Source organism: Entelurus aequoreus, linkage group LG02, assembly GCF_033978785.1.
Source record: "Entelurus aequoreus isolate RoL-2023_Sb linkage group LG02, RoL_Eaeq_v1.1, whole genome shotgun sequence".
Taxonomy (NCBI): domain Eukaryota; kingdom Metazoa; phylum Chordata; class Actinopteri; order Syngnathiformes; family Syngnathidae; genus Entelurus; species Entelurus aequoreus.
Window position 1 is genome coordinate 27,568,571 of NC_084732.1, and position 25,944 is coordinate 27,594,514.

At 38.2% G+C, this 25,944-nt stretch overlaps 1 long non-coding RNA gene across 1 annotated transcript; it reads left to right on the forward strand.

The window, feature by feature from the left end:
• Positions 1-877: 877 nt before the first annotated feature.
• Positions 878-23,862, forward strand: LOC133632080 (uncharacterized). The gene is made up of 4 exons (XR_009821655.1): positions 878-934; positions 7,716-7,764; positions 14,676-14,809; positions 23,707-23,862. It is a non-coding gene; the product is annotated as an uncharacterized LOC133632080 (long non-coding RNA).
• The last annotated feature ends 2,082 nt before the right edge of the window (positions 23,863-25,944 follow it).

Genomic DNA, 25,944 nt, shown 5'->3' on the forward strand with positions numbered 1-25,944 from the left:
TTTTCGATATTTGCCGCCATCTTAGAACTATGCTAACTCATCCTATTTTAGCAGGCTAACGTTAGCCTCCTAACATTTTATACTACTATTTAAGCTTATTTTGTATGTCTGAACCTAAAAATAATGGAATTTGGTACTTGACACCATCTTAGAAGTATCTTTACTTCTCCTGTGAACATTAGCTTGCTAACATTTTGTTAGCATTTTAGCTAATTTTTTTTAAATCTAACAATCATGGTTTTCAATAATTGCCGCCATCTTAGAACTATGATAACTCATCCTATGTTAGCAGGCTAACTTTATGGGAATGTGTTAGTTTTTATTCTGGTTGTATTTTCTACTTTTTATATCCATTAATAAATTTTATTTTAAATATTTGTGTTTTTTTTCTATTTTAAAACACTCTTAATTTACAATGTTTTTAGGTGATGCAAAATTTGAAATAGTGATGTCACTGTCAAAACATGAGAATACAGCACCATCTTATGGACTGTTTACAATAAAAACACAACAGAAAAATAATAGGCGACATTTCAGAACACAGTAATTCCCACCAACTGTAAGTAGTTTTAATTCAAATAATACTGCTTCACATCTTATCTTCTAACTGCTACAAATGATTGTTTCTTTGATGAAAGAATTAGAAGAATCAGTCAGTTTTTAGAACGGTTCTTTCAAAGATCTGGCTCCCTTCAAAGAGCCATAAACCCCATCTTTATTCCTTTTTACAAGCTGAAACAAGTTCAACAGATCATGTGACATCACTCTCTTTTCTTATTGGGTAAAAAAAAAATACAGGAAGCCGGCTTGGCCTAAGAACAGGTGAGTGAAACAGTGCTCTGAGATAAAACATGGAACATAATTGGGATATGTTGATAGGGGAGGCAGGACGGAGGCAGAAGGCGGAAGTAAACCAAGAGCGGTGGCTAAACAAGTGAGAGTATCCAAATCTTCTTGGCGGTTGTGCATAAGCTGTTTTGTGACTGGATCGAGATGGAAGGGGATAGTGACGGGATTTATGAGGAAGGTATGGACGTGGATAGGACTAGAGGGGAGAGAGGAAAGAAGAGGAGTGGAGGGCATGAAGGAAAGTCGAGTGCTAAAAGAGTTCACGAAGAAGATGAAGAAGTAGAAAAGAGGAAAAAGACTATGGAAGATAATTACAGGACCATATATACATTTAAATCAAGTCAAGACATGAATGACATAAGTTTAATGACACTGGTTAAGGGGTTAAAGAAGGACATCGGAGAGGTGGAGATAGCGAAGGTGCTCAGGGACGGACGACTTTTGATTAAATACAAAAATGGAGAGCAAAAGAGTAAAGCAATGCGGTTGCAAAAACTGTGCAATAAGATAATAAAGGAAAACATAGAAGTGGGAGAACGAAAGGGGGCAAGAGGAGTAGTGACAGGAATTCCAAGAGGTGAACATTTAGAAGAATTGAAAAGACAAATAAAAGGGGGAACTGTCAAAATGATGACAAGAATGATGGCATATAGAAATGGAGAAAAGACGGAGAGCGAATCAGTACTAGTACAGTTTGTCGAGGAAGTTATGATTGGGTTTTTAAGCTTTTACGTTAGAGCTTACGTCCCACCCCCAGTACGCTGCTTCAAGTGCCAACGCTATGGGCACATAGCCAATATGTGCCATGCTAAATTGAGATGTGGAAGGTGTGGAGGGGAGCATGAATATGGACAATGTGGAGATAATGAACTGGTCAAGTGTTGTAACTGTGGTGGGAATCACACAGCAGCGTATGGGGGATGTGTCATTAGGAAACAGGCAACAGAAGTACAGCAAATCAGAGTAGAAAGAAATATTACATATGCAGAGGCAGTTAAAGTAAGAAATCAAGAAAGTGCAGAACAAGATAGAAGTGAGAATAGTTCAGAACGAGACAGAAGTGACAATAGTTCAAGTAATAAAAAACAAGAGGCAGCAAATACAGGACTTTCTATGGACAAGCTAGTTGTGTTCCTGGCATATGTCATAAACTGCACAGAACAGGCAAGAAATAAAACTGAGAAGATCAAAATAATTGTCAAAGCAGCAGCAAAGTTCTTAAATTTAAAATAACTATCTTGGGAACAGGTACAAGGTGAACTACAGAGAGTAGACAAGACAGAGTCATGTTACCACAATCCAACGCCATGTTAATTGTTCAGTGGAATGCCAGAAGTTTAATAGCAAACGGACAGGAACTAAAGGGATATATTAATAATATGAAGATTAAACAACATATACTATGTATTCAAGAAACCTGGCTGAAGCCAAAATTGAGCTTTATAATAAAAGGATACATAACAATACGTAAAGATAGGAATGATGGGCAAGGAGGAGGATGTGCCATATTTATTAAAGAAGACATGCATTATAAAATATTAAAAGAAAAACAAGAACTAGAAATAGTAGGGGTAGAAGTATGGAATAATAAAGAAAGATACAAAGTGCTAAACTTCTATAATCCGTGAAATAAATTACAAATTCATCAACTAGAAACAATAGTCGAGCACTGGAGTGGCAATATCATTTGGTGTGGTGACTTTAATGCACATAGCACAATGTGGGGTGAAAGGGATGACTGGAATGGGGAAACATTGGAAGCATTTTTGTAGGAAAAAGAACTGGTGTGTGTGAATGATGGGTCGGGAACAAGGTTAGATGTAGTTACGGGTAAAGAAACAGCAATAGATTTAACACTGGTGTCACAAGGGTTAGCAGGAAAGGTAGAGTGGGAAGTAAATAAAGACAGCACTATAGGAAGTGATCACTACCCAATCTTCATTCACATAAACATAAACCAAAGGACAGAAAGCACTAAAAAAGAAGGAAGATGGAAGTATAATCACAGTGATTGGGGACAATTTAGGGGAAGTACTGACATGACATTAAAAGAAGTGGATATAAATCAAGATATTGAAAAACTGAATACAGATATTACAAAGTGCATAATAGAAGCAGCCAAAAAGAGCATACCAAGGAGTAGTATAGGGAAAAGAAGGAAGATAGTGCCGTGGTGGACACAAGCGTGCACAGACGCAATAAAAGAACGGAATAGAGCATTTAGAATATTGAGAAGAACACATAATTTCCAAGATATGATCCAATATAAAAGGCACCAAGCTAAAGTAAGGTATGTTATTAAAAAGACAAGAAAACACTATTGGAGAACGTTTTGTGAATCATTAAATAGAACTACTCCTTTAGGCCAAGTGTGGGGAATGATCAAGAAAATGTCAGGGATCAGAAATGAACATAAAAATCATGTGATGAAGGATGGGACACGGTGTGTGGTAGAAAATAAAGAAAAAGCAGAACTTTTAGCAAAGACATTTGTTAAAGTGCACAGTAATGATAATTTGAGAAATGTAGAAAAACAAAAGAGAGAAGAAACAATTAGTTTAAATATTGGGGAAATGGTGGAAGACAATGATAATAGTTTAACCAACACTATAGATATGAAATTTTCTTTGAATGAAATGGTTCGAATATTGAAAAAGGTTAAAAATACAACACCAGGTAAAGACCAGGTGAGTTATCAGATGATCAAAAACTTAAGCAGCATTGGCAAAGAAGTGGTCTTGAAATTACATAATAGGATATATGAAGAAGGAAAATTACCAGCAGAGTGGAAAGAAGCTGTAATAATTCCAATATGCAAACCAGGGAAAGACCCGGAAGAGGCAGGTAATTATAGGCCGATAGCATTGACCTCAAATTTGGGCAAAGTAATGGAAAAAAATGATTAATGAAAGACTAGTATAACATTTAGAGTCAAAAGAAATAATAAAGAACTACCAAAGTTGATTTCGCAAAGCAAGAAACACAAACGACCCAGCAGTGCAGCTGGAAGAGGAAATTAGAAAGGAACAAATAAATAAAGAAAGTATAATTGCAGTATTTTTTGATATAGAGAAAGCTTATGATATGTTGTGGAAACAGGGGTTGCTGATAAAACTAAATATAATTGGGATTAGAGGGAAAATGTATAGATGGATAAAAGACTTCTTAACAAGTAGAACAATATTAGTAAAAATAGAGAATTAATACAGCAGAGTATATGAAGTGGAAAATGGGACCCCGCAAGGGAGTATAATAAGTCCAGTATTATTTTCAATAATGATAAATGAAGTTTTTAGTGAAGTGGAAGGGTTAGTGGATGTGGCACGGTTTGCTGATGATGGAGTGATGTGGAAGAGAGGTACAAATACTAATCATATAGAAAATAAGATTCAAAAAGCGGTAAATAATGTTCAAGAATGGGGAACGGCGTGGGGTTTAAGATTCTCTGTCGGAAAGACAAAAGTCATACATTTTACAAAGAGGAAAGTACAAAACAAGCTCCAAATTAAACTCTATGGAGAAAATATAGAAGAGGTACAAGTATTTAAATATTTGGGTATATGGTTTGATAAAAATATTAACTGGTCAACCCACATCAGCAAAATAGTGGAGAAAAGTAAAAAGGTGTTAAATATAATGAGGGCTTTGAGGGGTAAAGACTGGGGGGCTGATAGGCAGACATTGAAAGCAATATACATCACTTTAATTCGATCTGTTATTTATTATGGATGCATTATTTATCAATCTGCTTCAAAAACATTACTTGGGAAAATAGACAGGATCCAATCACAGGCTTTAAAGGCCTACTGAAATGAATTTTTTTTATTTAAACGGGGATAGCAGATCTATTCTATGTGTCATACTTGATCATTTCGCGATATTGCCATATTTTTGCTGAAAGGATTTAGTATAGAACAACGACGATAAAGATTGCAACTTTTGGTATCTGATAAAAAAAAAGGCTTGCCCCTACCGGAAGTAGCGTGACGTAGTCAGTTGAACATATACGCAAAGTTCCCTATTGTTTACAATGATGGCCGCATGAAGTGAGAGAGATTCGGACCGAGAAAGCGGCAATTTCCCCATTAATTTGAGCGAGGATGAAAGATTTGTGGATGAGTAAAGTGCAAGTGAAGGACTAGTGGGGAGTTGAAGCTATTCAGATAGGGAAGATGCTGTGAGAGCCGGGGGTGACCTGATATTCAGCTGGGAATGACTACAACAGTAAATAAACACAAGACATATATATACTCTATTAGCCACAACACAACCAGGCTTATATTTAATATGCCACAAATTAATCCTGCATAAAAACACCTGCGTGTTTGTTACGCTAGCTCCTAGCTCCTCTGCTAGCTCCTAGCTCCATAGAACACGCCAATACAATTCAAACACCTGATCAACACACACAATCACTCAGCCCAAAAGACCGTTCACCTAACCCAAGGTTCATAAAGCTTATATATTTTTAAAAAGTTACGTACGTGACGCGCACATACGGTCAAGCTATGAAATGTTTAGCAGCCAAGGCTGCATACTCACGGTACCTGATATTCAGCTGGGAATGACTACAACAGTAAATAAACACAAGACATATATATACTCTATTAGCCACAACACAACCAGGCTTATATTTAATATGCCACAAATTAATCCTGCATAAAAACACCTGCGTGTTTGTTATGCTAGCTCCTAGCTCCTATGCTAGCTCCTAGCTCCATAGAACACGCCAATACAATTCAAACACCTGATCAACACACACAATCACTCAGCCCAAAAGACCGTTCACCTAACCCAAGGTTCATAAAGCTTATATATTTTAAAAAAGTTACGCACATACGCAAAAAAAAGTTGCGCACATGCGGTCAAGCGATCAAATGTTTAGAAGCCAAAGCTGCATACTCACAGTAGCACGTCTGCGTCTTTGTCATCCAAATCAAAGTAATCCTGGTAAGAGTCTGTGTTGTCCCAGTTCTCTACAGGCGTCTGTGTATCGAAGTCAAAAGTCCTCCTGGTTAGAGTCTCTGTTATCCGAGTTCTTCCATCTTGACTGCATCTTTCGGGAATGTAAACAAAGAACCGCCGGCTGTGTACTGTTGTTGCTGACTACGTTCGAAAAATACGTCCATTTCGCACCGACAACTTTCTTCTTTGCTTGCTCAGCTTCCTTCTCCATAATGCAATGAACATGATTGCAACAGATTCACGGACACAGATGTCCAGAATACTGTGGAATTATGAAATGAAAACAGAGCTTTTTCGTATTGGCTTCAATGTGGAAGGCATACCCGTGTTCGCCGGGCTACGTCACGCGCATACGTCATCCTCAGAGGCGTTTCGAACCGGAAGTTTAGCGGCAAATTTAAAATGTCACTTTATAAGTTAACCCGGCCGTATTGGCATGTGTTATAATGTTAAGATTTCATCATTGATATATAAACTATCAGACTGCGTGGTCGGTAGTAGTGGGTTTCAGTAGGCCTTTAAGGTTATGTTGTGGAGCTACTAAATCAACCCCAGTTGCAGCATTACAAGTAGAGATGAATGAAAAACCTTTAGATATGAGGAGAGATCAACTGTCAGCAGTTTATAGGGCAAATTAAAAGGGTCCAAGCAAGGACATCCAACCCATCAAGTGCTACTAAACTGCCAAGAAAAAGAGAAGAAAAAAATGAATAGTTTCGGGTGGATAATAGGAGACATATGTAATAAAGTTTAAATTGATAATATTAAAGTTAGCCCTACAGTACCAATCCCTGCAATACCACCGTGGATGTATGAAAACCCAAATGTAAACATGCAATTACTAAAGAATAGAAATTTAAATAGTTACCAGATAGAACAATGGATTGAGGAAACGTTTTTAGACAACATCATGGTGTACACAGATGCATCAAAAACTATAAATAATAAGCTAGGAGCAGCAGCTGTTATCCCACAAGGAAACGTAGTATTAAATAAAATAATTAGTGATAAGTTATCTGTTTTTACAGGAGGATTGGTAGCAATTTATATGGCAATTAATTGGATAGAGGAAAATAAAGCAAGAAAAGCAGTCGTGTGCTCGGACTCCAGCAGTGCATTGATTAGCATAAAAAACATAGCATCAGAAACAAGACAAGATTTAGTTTATGAAATAGTTCAGGCAGTCTACAGAATAAATGAAGCGGGAGGTGTGGTAACATTTCTTTGGGTTCCTGCTCATGTAGGAGTTGAGGGGAACAAATTAGCTGATAAGTATGCAAAACAAGCAACCACTAAAACAGAAGTAAACATGGAGATTAAGCACAGTAAAGAAGAAGTGAAGAACATAATTAAGATAGAACACAATAAAAAGTGGCAGGATAATTGGAATAAGGAAACAAAAAGGAGAGAGTTTTACAAAGTCCAGAGGAGAGTAGGTGTAATGAGAGGAGGCAATAGAAATAGGAAGGAAGAAGACATTATTACTAGAATGAGATTAGGACATAAATATCTAAGTAGTTCATTGAAATTGATAGGGAAACATGCTACAGGACTGTGTGATTCTTGCCAACAGATAGAAAATGTAAGACATGTTTTAATACATTGTAGGAAATATAATAGAGAAAGGGAAATACTGGGAAATAAGTTAGCGAAAGAGAATATTAGGTTAGCAGTGGAAGATATATTAGGATTGCACTCAGAACACACAGGTTATAAAGCAATACACACATTTTTTAAAAACACTGGGTTAAATAAAAGAATATAGAGTAGGGATCCATCTCGGTCCACACTCCATTACAGTAGGTGGCGGTAATGCACACCACAAGGTTGCTTGCCAACCGCCATAAAAAATCAAAAGAAGAAGAAGAAGGATATGTTGATAACTTTAATTATCTGGACAGGAATTACTGTACTTGAAGAGGACAACATGCTAACCCAGAGACTTCTTTGGTAAGTCAACATTCCCACGTGTTTATTGACCGTCTGTCACCATTAAAAGGCTTTTTTGCAACTTTTACCCAGATACCAAGAGGGCGCTAACTTTCAAAAAGTATTGCAAGCATTATATTTTGCCCTCTTTCGGCTTTCAGCACGTAATGACCGAACCATGCCTGTATGTAACACACACAATTGTTGTTCAATATTTTCAGTAATTGTGAAAAATAAGAACACTTAAAAATAACAAATGTTCTGCCATAATATTATCTGATATAAAAAATGTAAGTGTGAGCAAGTTACAAACACCTCCTTTTAATATATATATTTTTTCCATAAATCATGTCTCTTTTAGCTGCTTTGTGGCCATTCCACCTAATTGGTGCCATTTGCAGCCCACATTAATAACAATTTATTTACATGCACAACCAAAGTAATTGTAAAATATGTTAAAAAAAAAAAAAAAGAAAAGTGTGCTGCACAATAATCTGATGACATATTTAATCAACACTCTTTAAAAGATTCATTCAAACTAGTTTGAACACTCAAAAAAAAAATAAAAAATATAATATATATATGTAATAGTTACATATTTATGTTTGTATACATATTATATTGGTGATAATAATTTCCTAATACTAAAATGTTTTTTTGTTATACAATTATTAATAATAATCTTTAATATACAGTATTATTTTCCTCCACTTCCTAAAACTAGACTTTGCAATCTTGAGAAACACGACCACCGCAACAATGCGACCTCACCGTAACAGTAACACTGTATGCTTAATTCATTTTTCTTCGCTGACTGCCAATAAAAATAGTTAAAAAAAATACACTGACAAGGTGTTTTATTGTTTGTGCTATGGTGCCAAGTTTTGGGCGAGTTCGCTCATAGCAGTGTACTTTCATTTAATGCTTTGAATCGGAAGTAGAGTGCCGTTCAGTCTTCTAGCCGTCCATAGCGTTTTTACTCGTATGGATTCTTCATTCATCACTCCAAGCAATGTTTGTAAGTTTTACAATATTACTAAAACTGTATATACTTACTAAACCGTCCCATGTGTAATGTTTGTAGTAGTGTTTTCATACATATCTGTATGTGCTATCTTAGCATTAGCTAAAATGCTAACACGTTTACCAGTGTCTGTGTTAGTATTAGTAACTTACAATGGCATTCTTTTTGTATTGTTTCAGTTTCACAGATTCCTTAGTAAATTCACAAAAAGGTCACCGTGGAGTTATTGAATCTGTTTAACTGATTGGAGAGCTAGCTTCCGCAGCTTCTGTTTTGTTTGATAAGCCATTTTACTGCCGTGTTACAGACAATTAAGGTATGCAAATGAACATCTACAGAATCTTTTTGTGTAAACAACAAATTTCACAACGTATATAACTGCGTCTTATAGTTCGGTGCGACTATTATATGGAAACTATATTTTTCCCTAAAATTTAGAGGGTGCGGCTAATATGCCGGTATGCTCTATGGTCTGGAAAATACGGTATTTGATCATTATATGGCCAACGCTCACTCCTGTTACTCAAATGAGTCACAATAGGAACTTTGAACCACAATATGGCTTGAAGTAGTCCAATACACCTATTTTATTGTTGAATACTGTATTATCAGTTTTGGAGATGTTAAAAGTCTTGGGAGTTTATTTTGAGATAGTCACACCAGACAAATGGCCGCTCTGAGTGTGTGATACATCACAGATAAAGACTGCATGGCCTCAGGTAATATTTTGTAATTAAATGCATGTTCAATATTTAATGTATTCCAGTTAACACCATGTCCTTAATGATTCCGCAGAGTTTCACACGTCAACTCTCACAAGTGTCAATGCTTTAAAAATGACTTTCAACATCACCTACAGATAAGATAAATTTTCGCTTTGTCAGCACGTCCGGGTGGGGTTTTTTTTTTGGGGGGGGGGCGTGTGTAGCGGCTATAACCTGCCAATCAAAAATTCCCTAAACCGAAGAGAGACAGCCTTGAGGAGGAAGAAGATAAAGGAATGAAGTCGGGGAGAGAGGGATTTGAAAGTGTGTTTGTGAAGGGGAAAGTCATCTTCATCGAGCCTCCTGTGGGCCTTAAATTCAACACAAATATACAACATGGCTGAAAATGGGAGTTTTGCGGGCACACAGGTGGCGAAAGACGCAAGAAAGTGGCACTAATGGTTTTGGAGGATCTGCTTCCCCCCCCCCCCCAGACAGATGTATCTTGTATACCATCAGATTTGGAATTGTGATATCAAAATCAATGCGTTCGTCTTTTTTTAATAGCGTAAATTAATGACAAATAAGCACTGACCCCTCTAATTAGCACTTGGGCAAAAAACGTTAACAACTGTGGCTTTAGTCAACCTCCTGATGTACTGTGTTTGTGCTGACTGAACAGTTTGCTCCTTAAAGGGGAAACACACTTATTTTGGAGTTTTGCCTATCGTTCACGATCATTATGAGAGACAAGAACATTTTTTTTATTTTTTACGATTTTAAAGATGCAGCTAATGGGATAAATCATTGTAGCCTTCAAAGCCCTCTAAAACAACTTCAAAACCCTCCATCAACGTTTTATATACACACTGCAAGTGTATATATACTGTAGTAACAGACACGTTCATCAATCAATCAATCAATGTTTATTTATATAGCCCTAAATCACAAATGTCTCAAAGGGCTGCACAAGCCACAACGACATCTTTGGTTCAGAGCCCACATAAGGGCAAGGACAAACTCACAACCCAGTGGGATGTCAATGTGAATGACTATGAGAAACCTTGGAGAGGACCGCATATGTGGGTGACCCCCCGCCCCCTCTAGGGGAGACCGGATGCAATGGACGTCGAGTGGGTCTAGCATAATATTGTGAAAGTCCAGTCCATAGTTGATCTAACATAATAGTTAGAGTCCAGTCCATAGTGGGGCCAGCAGGAGACCATCCCGAGCGGAGACGGGTCAGCAGCGCAGAGATTGTTCATAACAATAGGTAATATGTACAATATTTACTGTTTTTTGGTCAATTTAAACATAGACTGATTTCTTCAGTGCATTGATTTCCATTACCATAGCAACACACTTCCGAATTTTGGCAACAAATGTGTGTTCTTACTTCCGGCAACAAACGCGTGTGTGTCTACGAAGACGACTATTTTTGGACAAATGAGCATTCACAACCTTATCTTTTTGAAGCTGAACATACGGGGGATGAACTACTGGTTATAGAAGCCAGCACGTCGGAAGGGCGAAACGTTGGAGCAGACAGAAGCCGAGCGAATGAGGTGAAAGTGACTTTGACGCTGTAAATGTGGAACTTGGAGCCAATCTATTTCGACATAAATGGAGCGCTTATCCAAATAAACCCGAAAAAAATGTCCCCGGCTAGCTGGACCAAAAGCACAGCTGTCCATCGAGTGAGTCACTATAATATCGATCATGATACACGCAGCACGTCATGCGTGTTAGTACAAATACAGTACATGTACTGTATGGCTAGCTGTGTACAAACAAAACATGAAATGTGGGCTAATACTTTACAGATACTGTAATATGATTGTTCATGTTTTTCAGTCAGTACAGATTGGTGTTAGCGCATAGTTGTGCATTACAAACTCAAACGCAATTTGTGTTGACGTAGAAGCTAGCTTATCTCTCGCCAAAGCTAGATCACAGCTAACACAGTAGCATGCCGATGTGTTACTACGCTAGAAAAAAAACAAAATCCTCAGTGTTCGCTCTTAGAATAACAATGTCGCTACAGTTTGGTTAGTATACAGGTTACGGAATGTAAATGAAGTATAGTTGATGGTTTTTGAATGCATTTTTAAAGTGATTTAGAGGTAGAATTGATTGCTCCCATTATCTGCATTGCTAATCACGAAGAACGAGCCCATTTTTACATGTAAAAAAACCAAACATTTTTGTCTTCTTGTCTCTCCTAATGATTGTGAACGATAGGCAAAATTCCAAAAAAAGTACAGTTCCCCTCTATCATTACTACAAAATTGGTTCTATTGCAGCTGTGTTGTGCCACATACTTGCTATAAATGAACATGCGCCACAGAGTGGCCTAGTGGTTAGAGTGTCCGCCCTGAGATCGGTAGGTTGTGAGTTCAAACCCCGGCCGAGTCATACCAAAGACTATAAAAATGAGACCCATTACCTCCCTGCTTTGCACTCAGCATCAAGGGTTGGAATTAGGAGTTAAATCACCAAAAATGATTCCCGGGCGCGGCACCGCTGCTGCTCACTGCTCCCCTCACCTCCCAGGGGGTGAACAAGGGGATGGGTCAAATGCAGAGGACACATTTCGCCACACCTAGTGTGTGTGACAATCATTAGTACTTTATCATTCATTTAAAAAGTTTAACAAATGAAGTTGCTGTATATAAACATTTTGAAAATAATAGCTGTGGTTTGGGTAAAAATAAGTTACAGATATGAATGCATTTAAAGGTTTTTATATTGTATATTATTTATTCTATTTATTCTCTGCTTTTTCCCAATCCTTTTGGACGGTTGGTCACTTGAGCAAAAATGCATGCTAGTGAAATTTTAACATGTTCCAAATAAAATACATTGATTTATTGATTAATATCCGCTTGAGAATAGGCACATTTGTGTTCTGTACAACAGGGGTATTTTTCCCCCCTCAAATTTCTAATTCTGACAAAATAAATAGTACAAAAACCAACACTTAGTTACCTCATTTAAAAAATGTGTCATTTATCATACCACACTGAAGTTTCCCTTTAAATAAAGCCTATTACTTTGTCCGAATATGTTATTTTGTTGCTAAAGTCAATTGTAATTTTACCGTTATTTATTTCATCAGCAACAATCTTTGCCCAGCTTCCAACAAAATTTCGCTCTTTTCATGGTGCGTTCCATTTGTACTGGGAAGTTGGAATTTCCAAGTCGGATAGAACGCCCCTCGAGGTTGGGTTTTTGACTCGGAAAGTCAGAGCCTTCTCACCACCCCCGAGTTGGTTTCAAAGATGGCTGATCTGCATGTAAACAATGATGTCCGGTTCTAAAATATCTGTTATTTGCACTTCTGGTTAGTTTTCGTCGCAGTAAATCAGCCATATGCAATGTACTGTTTTTTACGTCTATATATGTTTACACCACTGTAGTGTAAACTACATTGGTATATACACTGTACGTCGCTAGTAATGGCGTCTGTATTTTCTCTTCATCCACCAAGTTTGAAGGTTCCAGAAAGTCTGCATATGTTATTTATACTCAGACAAGGCAAACGCAAAAATAGCTTTGGTTGATGTGGCCATCTTGATTTCCGACTTCGTAACTGGAACGCCCTCAGTGACGTCACTCCCAGCTCAGACTTCCCATTTCCCAGGCAAATGGAACGCAGCATGATTGTGGGAGTTTTTTTAAATTATAAAGATGTTTTACTTAATTATTTTAGGTCAATTGTTCCAGTTTCATTTCCCTCGCAACAAAAATATCAGTCCCTTATAGAGATGTCTGGCAATATCGGCTTGCCGATATTATCGGCTGATAAATGCTTTAAAATGTAATATCGGAAATTATGGGTATCATTTTTTTTAATTATTGGTATGTTTTTATTTTTATTTTTTTAATTTTTTTGTTATTGTTATTAAATCAACATAAAAAACACAAGATACACTTACAATTAGTGCACCAAGCCAAAAAACCTCCCTCCCCCATTTACACTCATTCACACTCATTCACACAAAAGGGTTGTTTCTTTCGGTTATTAATATTCTGGTTTCTACATTATATATCAATATAGATCAATACAGTCTGCAAGGGATACAGTCCGTAAGCACACATGATTGTGCGTGCTGCTGGTCCACTAATAGTACTAACCTTTAACAGTTAATTTTACTCATTTTCATTAATTACTAGCTTCTATGTAACTGTTTTTATATTGCTTTACTTTCTTTTTTATTCAAGAAAATGTTTTTAATTTATTTATCTTATTTTATTTTATAATTTTTTTTAAAAAGGACCTTATCTTCACCATACCTGGTTGTCCAAATTAGGCATAATAATGTGTTAATTTCACGACTCTATATATCGGTATCGGTTGATATCGGTATCGGTAATTAAGAGTTGGACAATATCGGAATATCGGATATCGTCAAAAAGCCATTATAGGACATCCCTAGTCCCTTTAGAATTATTTTTTGCAATTGTTGCAGCCTAAAATGCCTGATTTTTGCGGCAGCTTTTTCCACAACAGTCGCAGCAAACATTTTCTTTTCAATGACATCGTATTAGCTTGGGATTCAATGAATGTTTATAAATGTGGTCTTGGTACTCTTTAAAGAACAAGTAGGGTGGAAAAACAAGTCTTTATATGCTTAATTATGTTTCATTGTATCCATTAAACCATATACAATTGTATTTACAATCCGCAAAGTATCTAAAAATATCGTCCAAACATCACAAAATGCCACAAATTCAGCCAGCCGTTTTGAATATCTTCGGCGATTTCCGTGGATTCTATGTCACCGTAGTAACGGTTCTGCACTCTGACCATATTATCAGATCAGTAATACTGGAAATATGCAAGAATTAGAAAGATTATTCAGGAATCACAATTTTTATGTAAGACAAGAACACATATGTTTGGCCCCCGTAAATAAATAGCTAACAATTAAGTCAACAGATGGTGGTTCCCCTATTGCGCCCAATATACCCTCTCTAAAAACAGCCAACAATACTTTATTCACATGTCGTGACCTGAAAATTAGCCAATTATGAATGATATTGTTATTATAAGCGCCAAAGCAGACAGACTATTTTAGCTGCGAGCTGATGCTAGTTTATGCTGCTATTGTTGATACACTAAGCTGGCGGCTCCTTCCACTTCATCTTAAACTTGCTAGAAGTAAATTGTTAAATATAATTCATGCATCTCTCACCTGTAGACAAATGTGGCCATGGACAGACAGGCTGGTCGACTTTCACAACCCTTCATGAGGATTGTGATTGAATATTCATCCAAATAGGATTATGTGAGCGTCCTGTTGGTCGGCATCCCAGCGAGAGTGGAAATATTACAGTAAGTGTTTGTTTTATTATGGTTTGTTATTGTTAGTTTGTATGTTTAGCACCTAGCAATGCTGCTGATGTCATAGTGTTACAATAACTCTGCATCCGTTTAGCACTCAGCTTCTAAAACTTATTCCTCATCCTCAGTGTGTTCGGGCTCAAAAATATAAGGTTCTGGATCATAATCTGCTTGATTAGCATTGTTGTTGATGGGGAAGGGTTCCCAATGCTACGTCACGGATCACGTGACTGACTTCCTCATTATCTCTGACAAAATTTGTCGGCAATCTCTATAAGATTGATACTATTTTGATCATATCTATTTATTCGCAAACTTTGGAAGTCTTTTGGTGTCATAAATCACATATATTAATGTTAATAGCATCAATATAGAGGCAACTTGGTTTTCCATAGTGCTGGTACTTTAACTATAGAAAGTACAGGATTTAAAATAAATTAATAAGTTTTGCCTTGGGTTTTTTTTTTTTGTGTTTTGATTTTTTTTACCACACAGTGTAAGGGGACAAAATAGCGCAATGAATAGCGCGATGAAAAAAAAAGTAGTTGGAACAAAAACAATAATAATAAAACAAGTGTGTCCAAAAAGGAGCAGGAAGAAGCAAATGTGTGTGTCCTCAGATTACTTTTTTTTTTAGACCTAAACCTATTTACATAATTATTTTTAGATAAATACCGCAATCATAATTAACTACAACATCCAATGCAAAATGATCTGATACACAACAATATATATTTGCATGATCCAAAATACCACATAATTAAATCCTATTTTTGACCACATGAATAAATGCTCTAATCATTTTACTCATTTTGGTAAAAAAAAACAAACAAGGATTGTGTTTGGATTAGCACAACGCGCTGTCCTCTTAGCATGTGTTAACGATTGACAATGAGTCACCAGGATGCGTCACCTTGGATGAGGCAGCCGATGTTTGGGAGAGCGGCCTTCTTCGCTGTTCCCCATGCAGGAAGAGAACTTAGTTCCACATCGGCGAGCAGCACAGACTGAGTCTCGGAGGGCCCGCCTGACCCACTTTTCAGCGTTCCAAGTAAGCGTTGCGCACCAACATCTCAGCCTGCTGCGTTACCGCGACTCACGTGGTATAAAAAGGTGACGACAACGTCAACAAACGGCAGCCATTGACGTCACATCCTGGCGAGTGGCGAGAAGTTGATTAGGAGTGATTTGACTTAAGAGGCGGTCACTTTACTTCATGTCTTCATCAGAAAGAGTTGTTCTTATCCTCTGTAGCAGTTTTGAAACCTAAGATCAGAACCGATAAATGCGTAAATTATCGGGTTTATCCTGTACTTAGCTACTAAGCATGTCACTAAACAGGTGTTAGTTTGCTATGAAACAGCTTTCATTGTTTTTCTTGTGTCCCTTTGAGTCATATTTGATTGAACAAGGTTTTAGTGTCATGTTTGAACGATACACAAGTTTCCAGCTAGGTGGCAGCAGAGCTCCAACTAATCAACAAGATGCCTCCTCAACCCAGTAGAAAAAAGTACACAGGGGGAGAGAAAAAGAAAAACAGAGGAGGTGTCAGAGGATATTAAACAAGTGACAATCTTGGTAATAAAAAGACCAGGAAATATACTAAAGCATATACATGGCCCTTGGGTTTACATTGAATACTGTAGGAAATGAGGAAAGTGTGTTTTATATGCATTGAAGGTCTGGTAGAAGACCGCATGAACCCAAGCAAATAAAAAAGTTTAGAATTTTACTGTGTTAAGTCTATAAAAATGCACATCTCCGTGAATAATGCCAGTAACTCCTACAGTACTTTGTACGGATAAACACATAAAGGGCTTGAAAGTGTGATGTGGAAACACACTGCATTGTGGGTCTTGCTGGACTCTGACTCGTTTATTTATATGCCTGAACAGGGTGTACCCCGCCATCCGCCCGTGTGCAGCTGACCCCCCGCAACCCCGTAAGGGACAAGCGGTAGAAAATGGATGGATGGATGGATGGATGGATGGAAGACTCTGTGCTTAAGTTTTTCTGTTTTTTAACTTTGAACAAGTTTAAAATATGGCGCAAACGTGCGACATCATTGACTGGCACAGTCGTGGTCATGATCGCTTCAGTACAAAAAACGATTTGCTGAGATTTATGCTAAACGAAGTCCGGTTACAAAGCTAATAAAGACACGGCGAATAGCCTGGATAGCAGCCGTGAGACGATCAAACATGACTTTTAACGGCATCACCTGGTACATGCTGGTGTGTTTACAGTATTTTCTAGTTTTCGATTCCCTCACTTCCTGTTTTGAGCACCCCTAGGTTTGTGTTTTAGTTGCCATGACTGCAGATTGTTTTCACCTGCCTTTGATTAGTATTGGGGACGCTCACCTGCTCCTGGGCACTAATCAGAGAGCTACTTATTCCCGCTGTTCACCACACTCAGTTTGGATTCAAATGCTAAGCACCCCTTGTTCGCTATTCCGTTAGCTTCCCGTGCTATCGGCACGTTGTTGCTCTTTTGGTTTGTATCCCGCATGATTTATAGACATTAACTCATTTTCTTACCTGTATCTTGACTCCGGAGTTTTCTGTCTGTATCTCGGGAGGACGATCCACGCATAAACATGCGACCCAACCATAACAATTTTCAGACTGGTAAGTTTGAATCAAAGTTTGTTTTATACTGTTTCACAAGCAGTGTTTGGTAGGATGTTAGCATAAGTTAGCTGCGGGCCCAAACAACGTATAGTATTTTGGAAAAAAACATGTCTGTTTACTTCTTGGGTAAGCACAAAAAGGAATGAGTATTATTTCCGAAGAGGAAGCACAGTCATCAAAGTATGTAAAAGTAACAATGGGCTTGTTTTTTCGGGGAACCCTGCTTATGAAACGAGACCGGCGGACCTCACGGCGTGGCGCGGTTGGGAGAGTGGCCGTGCCAGTACCCTGAGGGTTCCTGGTTCAATCCCCAGCTTCTACCAACCTTGTCACGTCCGTTGTGTCCATGAGCAAGACACTTCACCCTTGCTCCCGATGGGTCGTGGTTGCCGCCTTGCATGGCAGCTCCCGCCATCACTGTGTGAATGTGTGTATGAATGGGTGAATGTGGAAATAGTGTCAAAATGCATACTGTAAGAGATGAAAGCGGTAGATTACGCACAATTTGAACAAAGGCCTTAATAGGCTTTGCATTCTGAAATTCTTCACCGGTAATAAAACTTGACTCTTTAGACAAAATATTGACACTTTTTCTTGATTTAAATCTCTCGTCCATCGGACGTGCACATAGCTCATATGAGTTAATTCCACCATTTATTTTATTTTTTCCAGGTAGCGAGCCTCTGGAATAGGTTACAGTTACCTTATTCTTTTGATTTTTTACGATCCATTTTAATCCAGTTTTGTTTGTCACCTTCAAACTGTAACCAAAGCCTTTGTCCAACAAGTATGGCTACCCAGCCCCCACAATGCATTGCAAAATGATGTGGCCTTTCGAGCCCTAATATTAGGTTCTTAGTGGTATTCAAGTTCTGAGGATGACAGAAAATAATTGAGAACCAAAGAGTTAGTCAAACTGTGGATGTTTCAGGGTTGAGTTATTGGCCCATTCAGAACTAGGTTAAAAACATTTAGTTTTTTTATACAGTATCAATATGAATTTCCTGAGCAGTCTATTTGCTGAGTCTGTCTGCCAGATGTTAATTTTTGGAGGCGTTTCTTTTGGATTGCATTAGAAACCACGCCCTGTCCTCTTCAAAACTATCAGAATGTATCTATTGAAAATGTGGAACACACATTTTACAGTGGAACCTCGATTTACAAACCTAATTGATTCTTGAACATGGTTTGTTAACCAAAACGTTCATATAGTAAAGCAGACTTCCCCATAAGAATCAATGTAAACATAAATAATTCGAACCACGACAAAAGTCTCTATATCAGTAAAAAAACTGCACACTTTGAAGACACTATGATATATATATATGTAATATGTATATTAAACCATCATAACAAGAGGGTAATGGCTCAACAATCTCATGTTAAACCAAACAACACAACAGTACAGCAAGCTTACATGTCAACACGCACACACACACACAAACGTCTCATCTCCAAAACATTGACCACCGTGTCTCTACAATAAAAACAAAAAGAGGAAAATAATTTTACCTTGAGTCTGAGAATTTTTGTGCATTGTTGAAGACTCTGAGAGTTTTGCAGTGATAAACAAGCAGTGGCTTCACGTAGTCACTGGTAGGGTAAGCACAATTTAGCAGTGTTAGGCGACCCTTCACCCGCTTGTGTCCCGGTAGTGCCTTCTCCTTCGCTGTAACAAATGTCCACTGTAGCATTTTTTCTGTCTCATCACAATTAAAGGCTTGCACCGGAACAAAGTCCCCTTTATGGAGAAAATCCTCAAACTAAAAGTGTCACAAGCCGAAGACTAACTAGCTAAAACGCTAGCTCAAAGTGTTTGTCTAGCAACCCGTAGCTATACAGCGTGACTATGAGTTTGGACACATTTAAAGCGTTTCTGAACACACAAAGTGATCTCTAAGACAGGCTGACACAGCGCTGACCAGTGCAAGGTACAAAAATTGTTGAAATAACCACATTAGAAGTGGCGCTCTGGCCAATAGTTTATATTAAATGTCCAAACAAGTACGTCCACCACACTGTGACATCACACTGTAGGTATTTTTAATAATTGATTAATAATCGACTGCTAAACAGAGTGTTGAGTGGCATCCAAGACTGAGTGCAACTAATGCCAAAATGCGTGAACCTTATGATTTCATGCTTTGGCTTTGTTCAACACGAGTATTCAACATTCTAACAACATTTATAAGTCAGAAAAGACAAATATCATCATGGATCCCCTTTGGCTAAAACCTAAAAACGGTTATTTTTAAATAACAATTTACCATACTTGTAAATATAGGCAAATAATACATGTTTACCTGCCACTTATTGGGGATATGTAAAATGTTGTATTAGCAGTTTCAAATAAATTTGACTTTATGGGATGATGGCAACAATTATAAAAACGATTATATATTTATATCAATATGATATCAATATGATATCAATATATGTATATATATTTATGAAACTATTTTATATTTAAACACCTATAGTGTTTATATGGAACAAACTCATGATATTATGAACATGTTAGATTTCTTAGATGGGTATAATGGTAGAATGCTAACAATTGCTATTTTTACTCTTTAGGAAAATAGCTTTTATTAAATGTCCTTAAAAAAGCAAACATGTGTGCGGAAATCACATTTTCTTTTAAATCTTGATATATATTTTTTTCATTTCATTTTTTTTTTTTTTTAAATGTATTTATTTATTTCAGGCAATGACATAAAAAAGTACAACATTGACAACACATAATAATATAAATTAATATAGTGCAATATGTAATGTATAGTATGTAATGCATGATTGTCCAGTTTTGCCTGAAAGGGAGTGGGAAGAAGATAATTTATTTAATCCCACCCCCAGTTCTCCATTCAGTGATTATTCACATGAGTTTCACTCTTACTTTGTTCAAGGATTATAATACAGATGTTGTATCATAGTGGCATTACCACAGGTAACAATAATTATTACACTGTAACAATAATTTTTATCAACAATGTAGGAATAATGAATATACCAACAATGGTAATAGACAACAAAGCAATAACGGTAATAGACAACATAGCAATAATGGTAAGGAAACATTGAGCACATGTTAACACTTTGAGACAGAGTACAGCAGCAGGTCAAATTAAAGTCCCTCATCTCTATATTTGAACCAGACCCCATGTTTGTATAATAGTTTAAATTGATTAATAGTTTGACATTGCTTGTGTTGTAAGTCCAGTTTGTTCCATAGTTTTACTCCGCATACAGACACACAAAAATGTTTTCATATGATGCTGGCTGAACATGCAATCTACCTCTGTGGTAGAGGTCACATAAAGGTCCCATACTGTACTGTATGTGAAGCTTGCAAAGCCAGATGATATGTGACATCAATGGCGGCACACCTGCGTTACCATAGTAACCACAGCAAGGAGTCAGACCAGGCCCCTTGTCGGGTTAATCGAATGCCGATGAAGTAATTTGCACCATCAAGTCGACTTGAGGCCTGATTCATTATTATCGGAACATTACGCATTATTTTCACAGCCGAGTAAGGTGTGCTCATTGGAGGGCCATGAATATTGACTGCCTTTTGATGCAATTTCGTTCATATTATTATTTCCCATGGTGGGAGATTACATCCATAATGCATTGCTGTATATGAAATCCCCAAACAACACAGCATGAAAGAACCCTTTCAGAAACAAATGGTTTAATTTGTTATTCACTTAGCATCCTAACATTAACACATGTATTCGCTGTGGGCATTTCCGCCATGCTATTTCACAACCGACTGTGTTTCTTCTGGCTAAATTGGGGCCCCGAAGCATTTTATTTTGAGAACATCACCCATCACAAACTATTTTCACACTTCTTTATTCGGGTGAAACAATGTTTTTAACATTGTTCAACAAGTATTTTTTTGGTTCTAAATAAAATAAATAATATCATTAAAACAAAAATGCGCACATCACCGACCGGGATTTGATCCTAATAACGCTGCAGGGCTTTGGGGAATATTGGATAGAAATGGGACATTTTATTACCAACATGTATTATTTTCAATAAAAAAGCAGGCAGGGCCTGGGAGTATGTTTGCAGCAACATTTCCTTATAGATCATGAATTGATATTTTACATGCACTTCCTCACTCAAAACTGGTCCCCCTATGAATCACGGGGCCGTACGCACAGCACGTGATCTGCGTTTTGCATTCATGCTGTACCTCAGTCTCTGCAAACACACACAGCCAATTACTTGTTTTTACCCACCTGTATCCTGTACATACAGTACAATAGGTTGTATTCACCTGATGTCATGGCTCATTAAATATGCAAGGCTCAAGCGAGCGTCTCTTGTCAAAGTGTTCTGGGCGGCATTTTGCCTTTCTCGAATAAAAATTCCCTATGCTTGAGTTGTTTCAGGCCAGGGTTGTCAAACATATGGCCTGCAGGCCGGACCAGGCCCGCAGACAGGTTTTATCCGGCCCGCGGGATGAGTTTGCTAAGTATAAAAATGAGCCAAATTTTTTGAATGAAAGACACTGCTGTTCTAAATGTGTCCACCAGATGTCGCAATAGCAATTCTTAATATCTTTGTAGATCATGCTACATATGTAAAAAAACACATGTTAGTGCACCAGTCGAGGAAAATGAGCAAACTACATAAATAACATCCTGTAATTTGATTTTGATATTCTATCCTTTTGTATTTAAAAAAAAAAATTTTTTTTATTAATCAATCCAACAAAACAATACACAACAATACCATAATAATGCAATTCCAATTCCAAAACCAAACCCGACCCAGCAACATTCAGAATAGCAATAAACAGAGCGATTGAGAGGACACACAAACATGACACAAAACAATCTAAAAGCAGTCAAACAAAAATTAATCTTATCAACAACAGTATTTTTTAATTTTTTTTAATTTTCAGGATGGCGCCGCTGTAGTGGCTGCTATTGGCAGGAGCTCTGTGCTCTTGTGTCATCCTTTTGCGTTCCTGATGTTTCCCTCTTGTTTTCATGTGTTTTTTTTGCCTTTTGGTTCGGGACCCTTTGGGACTGTGTGACAAGGTGTGGTACTTTCGTGACTTCTGATGTGCTTTTTTGTGAACTTCTGGATCTGCCTCCCGGGAGCCCTTTGGCCATTATTTATTTATTAGCCTTTATTTAACCAGGTAAAATCCCATTGAGATCAAAGATCTCTTTTCCAAGGGAGACCTGGCCAAGAGGGCAGCAGCAAGGTTACATTAAAAACAGTAAACAAATACATAAAACATCACATTTACGACATTAAAACTTGCTCACATAACACATGTGCATACAGACAAGGTAGACTGCAATCCTTTCACAGAAGCTTTAAACTCATTCAACGTAACAAGGGTTTGAAGTTTAATATTCGATTGTAGGTTATTCCAAGCCTTCGCTGCTGAAAACCTAAATGCTTTCTTGCCCAGTTCAGTTCTTACTTTGGGGACGACAAATTGCAGAACATTCGTTGAACGAAGATTGTGACTTCCTTGTTTCTTTGTTAAAAGACAAGACAGATAAGATGGAGTGATACCCAGAATGGTTTTGTAGATGAAAACATACCAATGATTGAGGCGTCGAGCACATAAAGATGTCCAGTTAACCATTGAGTATAATACGCAATGGTGAGTAAGGGGAGCGCAGTTGTTGATAAATCTCAGTGCACCGTGGTACACACTATCCAGCTTGTGGAGACAACCAGCAGTAGCATTCATGTACAACACATCTCCATAGTCAATAACAGGTAAGAAGGTTGTTTCCACCAATTTCTGTTTCACAGTAAAAGAAAAGCAAGACTTGTTTCTATAATAAAATCCCAGTAAAAGTTTCAGTTTTTTACAACATACTGAATGTGCTCCTTAAAACTCAAGTGGTCATCAATTAAAAATCCTAAATATTTAAAAGCACATACTAACATAATTTGTTGCCCATTTCTTGTTAAAATGTTCTCACACAGTGCTGATCTTACAGTTTTTGATGTGGTAAAGAACATACACTTTGTTTTCTCTGCATTTAAAACCAGTTGAAGATAGCAAAGTTGTTCTTGTACTCTGTCAAATGCATGTTGTAGATATTTAAAGGCCTCAGCAGGAGTGGGTGCTGTACAGTATATGACAGTATCATCAGCATAGAAATGGAAAGTTGAGTTCGGAATATTCTGTCCAAGATTATTTATGTAAATAGTGAATAATAATGGGCCCAACACAGAACCTTGAGGGACACCCTTTTTCACTTGCAGTACGTCCGAGGAGGAACCTTCTATCTGAACAGCATGAGTTCTACTTGTGAGGTAATTTGCAAACCATCCAACTGCTTGCTGAGAAAAACCAGTAGCTGAAAGACGTTTGATTAAAATGACATGATCAAAAGTATCAAATGCCTTTGAAAAGTCAATAAAGAGGGACAGACAGCACTGCTTCTTGTCAAGAGCTTCAGTTACATCATTTATAAACTTCATAGCAGCAGTAACAGTATTGTGATTTCTGCGAAAACCTGACTGAAATGGTGACAGAATAAAGACCAGCTGCTGGGTCTCTGCCACACCAGAGTCCGTTTAGAGACTGGAGAAGATGCAGATGAAGAGACAGGGCTGCGTAGCTGTCGCTAAACGCGCCGGGACGGACAAGCTTCACAGTGTCCTGGCTGATTGAGCAGGTATCGGACACCTCCTTGGACGCATCCTCGCTCATCCATGCGGACTGGACACTGACCGAGAGTTGGTGGGCGGCCGAGGGTGGAGTCGGTTCTCTTGGTTGCTTTGTTGGGTCTGATCCTGTCTCTGGCCATGCTCCCCCCACCCCAGCAGACGATGGCATGGAACACCGCAGAGGCCACCACAGTGTATATGGTTTTGTTTTTTGTTGTTGTTTTACTTTTGTGGCTGTGTGTAGATGTGGCTTGTTGCATCAGCTCTGCTCTTTTAATGTCTTTAAAGGCCTACTGAAACCCACTACTACCGACCATGCAGTCTGATAGTTTGTATATCAATGATGAAATCTTAACATTGCAACACATGCCAATACGGCCGGGTTAGATTAGTAAAGTGCAATTTTAAATTTCCCGCAAAATATCCTGCTGAAAACGTCTCGGTATGATGACGTCCGCGCGTGACGTCACGGATTGTAGCGGACATTTTGGGACACCATTGTGGCCAGCTATTAAGTCGTCTGTTTTCATCGCAAAATTCCACAGTATTCTGGACATCTGTGTTGGTGAATCTTTTGCAATTTGTTTAATGAACAATTGAGACAGCAAATTAGAAAGCTGTGGAGAACTGGGACAACAGAGACTCTTACCAGGAGGACTTTGAGTTGGGTACACGGTACAGTGAGTACGCAGCTGCGGCTTCCAAACATTTGATCGCTTGCCCGTATGTGCATGCCGCCTTGCGCATGTCACGTACGTAACTTTGGGGACTTTGGGGAAATATATGAGCTGTATGAACTTTGCGGAGGTGAACGGTACTTGGGCTGTGGGATTGAGTGTGTTTTGCGGGTGTTTGATTTGTTTTGGCGGGTTATATGGACGGGAGGGGGGAGGTGTTTGTTATGCGGGATTAATTTGTGGCATATTAAATATAAGCCTGGTTGTGTTGTGGCTAATAGACAATATATATGTCTTGTGTTTATTTACTGTTTTAGTCATTCCCAGCTGAATATCAGGTCCCACCCGCCTCTCACAGCATCTTCCCTATCTGAATCGCTTCCAATGCCCTCTAGTCCTTCACTTTCACTTTCCTCATCCACAAATATTTCATCCTCGCTCAAATTAATGGGGAAATTGTTGCTTTCTCGGTCCGAATCGCTCTCGTTGCTTGTGGCCATGATTGTAAACAATGTGCAGATGTGAGGAGCTCCACAACCTGTGACGTCACGCTACTTCCGGTACAGGCAAGGCTTTTTTATCAGCGACCAAAAGTTGCGAACTTTATCGTCGATGTTCTCTACTAAATCCTTTCAGCAAAAATATGGCAATATCGCGAAATGATCAAGTATGACACATAGAATGGACATGCTATCCCCGTTTAAATAATAAAATCTCATTTCAGTAGGCCTTTAATGTCCTTTGATGTTTCCCTCTTACACACATGCTTATGTGTGCTATGGCTATGAGTTTTTTTTCTCTCCCTTGGCCTCAGTCTGGACCCGCTCTCCAGGGGCCCACGCTTAGACTGAATATTTCCCCCCAAAGCGTTCACCCGTTTCTCACCTTTTTTGTAAGGGGTGCCGGAAGTTGGCAGACCCGTCAGCGATCCTGTTCTGTCTCCCTGTAATGTTTGTCTGCTCTTGAATGGGATTGTGCTGAAAATCTTTATTTCCCCTCGGAGATTATTAAAGTATTTCTGATTCGGACCAGGAACCCTCACGTTTCTGAGCCGCGCCGCCCCAAATTTTCGCCTCGCTAATTTTCCGCCTTTTTGAGGTGTGCACGTGTCTTCCACAATGCTGTGACGAGGCTGTGAAGTTTCTCGTTTCTG